This window comes from Notothenia coriiceps, unplaced genomic scaffold, assembly GCF_000735185.1.
Source record: "Notothenia coriiceps isolate Sejong01 unplaced genomic scaffold, NC01 NC01_scaffold00003591, whole genome shotgun sequence".
Classification (NCBI taxonomy): domain Eukaryota; kingdom Metazoa; phylum Chordata; class Actinopteri; order Perciformes; family Nototheniidae; genus Notothenia; species Notothenia coriiceps.
This window is the reverse complement of record NW_011336292.1, coordinates 1-4,286: the sequence shown is the minus strand read 5'-3', so window position 1 is coordinate 4,286 and position 4,286 is coordinate 1. Positions and strand designations below refer to the sequence as shown.

General features: G+C 36.9%; 1 long non-coding RNA gene across 1 annotated transcript; it reads right to left on the bottom strand.

Moving 5' to 3' along the window:
- Positions 1-1,725: 1,725 nt before the first annotated feature.
- On the bottom strand, positions 1,726-4,209 carry LOC104941640 (uncharacterized). Its single transcript, XR_797918.1, has 2 exons — positions 3,530-4,209; positions 1,726-2,262 (listed from the first exon to the last, which is right to left on the bottom strand). It is a non-coding gene; the product is annotated as an uncharacterized lncRNA (long non-coding RNA).
- Between the last annotated feature and the right edge of the window lie 77 nt (positions 4,210-4,286).

Below are 4,286 nucleotides of genomic sequence, written 5' to 3'. Positions count from 1 at the left end.
GGTTTGGGACAGCGGGCTATAAACTACATTGGGCCAAAGGAGCAATTGGTTGGAGGACATAAACAAAATGTATATCCCCCCCACCAGAGCATGGACACTGCGACACTGTATTTATGGTATAAGTATGGATATTATGTATATCATATGATATTATATTTTTATTAGTTTATGATAAATGTTTATTGTATGCTTAAAACTCATTTGAGTGTTATTTGTACACTTACTTAATAAATTTGCTTACCTTACTTACTTGTATGGCGTTTGGTTTACATTATTAGATTGAACTACTTTTAAAATAAGGTTTGGGTTCTATCAAGTACGTTTACTGTTTTTCCAATTAATTTGAGTGAGTGCTATTTTAGAATTCTCTTAGGTTTTCTCTTTGTTTGTTAAAAGAAATACATTATAACACCAATCCTTCTAGCTTCATATCAAAATGCTAATGGATTACATTAAGTATATTATCCAGGCGCCACAAACCATGAGCTTCAATCAGGTCCATATTGGTTACTTCAAAACTATCCCCTGATAAAAGAAATATACTAATAATTGTAGTGTAATAAACTGAAAGAACGTAGGATTACGTTTTGCCTTATTATTTATTTAAAGGTATTATAATTTTTAATAGAAATAGTTAATAGTTAACTGCCAGTACACAAGTGTTATTAGCAACAAACGATACCTTTGTTGTCTTTATTAAAAGCTGACTTCGTATATAAATACTTTTTAGATGCACAGAAGGGAAACAGTCGGAGGCCAGCAGAATCGTTTTTTTCTCCTCTTCTCTCTTTCTCCTCCTTTTTTCTTCTTAAAAGGACAGCCGTAAGTCATACTCCTTTCTTCCCACCTTGCAAGACTATTGTTCCCCAGCCCGACGCTACCATGTCATCACTCATAGTCTGATCTGACATCTCATATCAGTTGCCTCAGGTGGCAAATGCACCAATGCACAGGAATTGATTTGATATTATGTAAGCGGCTGACATGCTCTAGAAACAACCAACATGTCAACCATCGCGACAATTATGAGACTATTAGATGGGTCTCAGGATCTAGACTACTCAGCAATATATAACACTTAAGATATAGATAGCACCATCGTTACAATCTGCTATACAACGCGTTACCATTAAGGCATTCCATATCAAATGTTGTTCAAGCTACAACAAATAGTTTATATCTAAATAAAATGATAAGCAGAGGAGCATCACATGTAAACGTACTTGTTTATGAAAGTATACACGGGTCCGCCCATTTTGACAACACATTCCTGTACTTAAAGAATCGACGGGATTATGGAATGCAATAACAGCGGCCTTATCATAAACTAGTTAAATGATACTGAACAGTACGACGGTTCATTTTAATTACTTTGTATTAACTACTCAACGCAGAGAGCTCTTTAAACTAAAAGGACCCTATTGATATGTATGTGGTTAAGTATTATACTTTGTATTATCTGATGTACATCGAAGGTAACAAGCTGTCAAATAAAGGTACTGTTCTAAAAAGACTACAATATCATACGATTTCAGAATGCAATGAGTACATCGCCTTTCTACCACTGTCAATATTAGTGCAAAGGGTCATTTCAACATGTCCACATCATGCTCTCCTGTAGGCTTGGCTTTATAGAAACCATGTTCACTTGGTTGTAATACATCAGTCAGTAAGTACCATTACTCAAGTGGCATCATTAAGAATCGACGACGCTGAGTTTTTTCATCATTTATATTTCTGCTCAACTACATCATAAAGGGGAACATACCTTTTACTACACTACATTTCTGACAGCTTTGATACTTTAGCGCCTATCCAGTGAAATCAATGTGCAGTATTGCTTCAGCTACAGCTGAACCAATATCCTTAGAAGTTCTACAGAGCAGTACCAATTTCTTTAAGTAACATTATGAGGGCAATCAAAAGACAAAACACTGTTATCAAAAACGTTATTATTTACAAGTGGTTTAACAAATACAAAGATTAGAATTAGTATGGTAAATACAAACATTAAGAAAATACATTATAAACAAAATATGGAATTTGGTCTTCTGATTAGTAAGATGTTAGAAAATTGAAAATTAAGAAAAGCAGGCTGTTTATTTTTTGGTGTGACATAGAGCTGTGATCCCAAGCCCAACAACTAATAATACAAACAATAATACTGATGGTATGACCATGTAATGGTTTCTTGAAGAATCTCCACAGACAACATCGGTGATCCTGCTTCCTTCTTTCATCGTTGCCTGGGTTCCTGAGCACCTGGGAAAAGAGAAATTAAAAACAAATTCAGTACTTTGTGTTTGAAATGAAACTTGAAAAAGATATACAATACTGTGCAAAAGTTTTAGGCAGGTGTGAAAAAAAGCTGTAAACTAAGAATGCTTTCAAAAATATGAATTATAAATGTGTATTTGTTATAAATTTACAAAATGCAAAGTCAATGAACAAAGAAAAATCTAAATCATATCAATATTTGGTTTTACTACCCTTTGCTTTCAAACCAGCATCAATTCCTTCAGGTACTCTTACAAAGTCAGGGATTTTGTAGGATTACAGTCAGGGGTATGATCAACCAATTATACCAAACAGGGGCTAATGATCATCAGTTTTACATGTAGGTTCAAACACAGTTGTCCACTGAAACAGAAAGAGCTTTGTGTGAGGTTTAAAACTGGGTGAGGGACAGCCAAACTCTGCTACCAATGTGAGTTTGTGGAAGGTAGGCAAAAAGATATACCTCCGACATGGAAACAAGGCCAAGCGACTCAACTATGCTCCAAAACATAGGAACTGTGATGTAGATCAACGGCAGCTTGTGCTCTCGACTGATTGAAATAATTGTCTACACAAGGGCTGGCGAAAATGTATTCTGCAGCAGGACAACGAACCAAAACATACTGCCAATGTCCTTAAGAACTATCTTCAGCATGAAGAAGAACAAAAAGTCCTGGAAGTGGTGGTATGGCCTCCACAGAGCCCTAATTTCATCATCATCGAGTCTGTCTGGGATGACATGATTAGACAGAGGGATTTGAGGAAGCCTATCCACAAAAGATCTGCGGTTAGTTCTCAAAGATGTTTGGAACAACCTGCCAGCGGAGTTCCTTCAAAAGCTGTGTGCAAATATACCTAGAAAAATGTATGTTGTTTTGAAGGCAAAGGGTGGTAACACCAAATATTGATTTGATTTAGAATTTGTTCACACCTGCCTAAAACTTTGACACATTACTTTATAATGATGTTAAAAGACAGAGAAGGACACTGATCACAAATCAATATTAAAATGCAAACATTTGGAAAAGCTCTATTGAGAGTTATGTTTTGTGACCAAATCAAATAAAACTGGAGGATTGGCAATGTTTGAATCTCCTGTGGATGGGAAAGATTGGTCCATCACACATACAGATAAAGCCACAAATCACAACTTTTTTTGAGCAATTATTGCAGAAACAAAGTGGTCATTTCGTGGTGCAGGGCAGGAAGAGCCCCAATTGTTTTAGTAATGCCATAACAAACAAAGCCTTACGCTGTCCAGTCCGTGCAATTCACTCCATGCTCTGAATAGAAGCCAGACGGACAAAGTTCACACTGTGCATCCTCTCTGCTGGTTCCTTAGAGACAGAGACACAGGAGAGATTAGTCACACAGCAGCCAACATCCAGTAATGATCCATCATCTTCATTTAGTATGTTTACGTTCACACTGCAGGAGATCAGTCCTCACTGTCTAAAAGTTCATTCAGGAAATTAATACAGTACATTTCCAGTCACAATTTTAAGATGAGTAATTTAAAAGTTATCTTTCAGGATGGTTACTGAAATGTACAAGGTCATCATATCTGTTACAGAAACCCTCATGTGATAGCTGCAGGACTCATAAAGAAACTGGGAGGGGTTCCTGTTTACTGCCTTTCATGTGAGCTTCTGCACCTCGGGTTATAGTCCAGTAGAAAGTCTGATCAAAAGTGAAAGGGAACCTATCATGCAGAATGCACTTTTAATGTCCTTTATACATCAATATGTGTCCCCGGTTTGTCAGGGAACTCACAAAGTGTCACAAATACAAACCCCTCTCTCTTTCCCTCTGTACCCACATCTCTAAAAACGGGGGTACAACGGCGCTGATCCAGATGTGCTGCTGATATGACATAATATCTGAAATGTGGACCCACAGCCAGAATCAGAAACGTTGCCATCAGAAACAATGCCCGACGTGTTTTGGACGTAATATGGTCTTTGTTTACAATAGCAAGCATCAGAGAACACAGAGAAAAAGCATTTGAG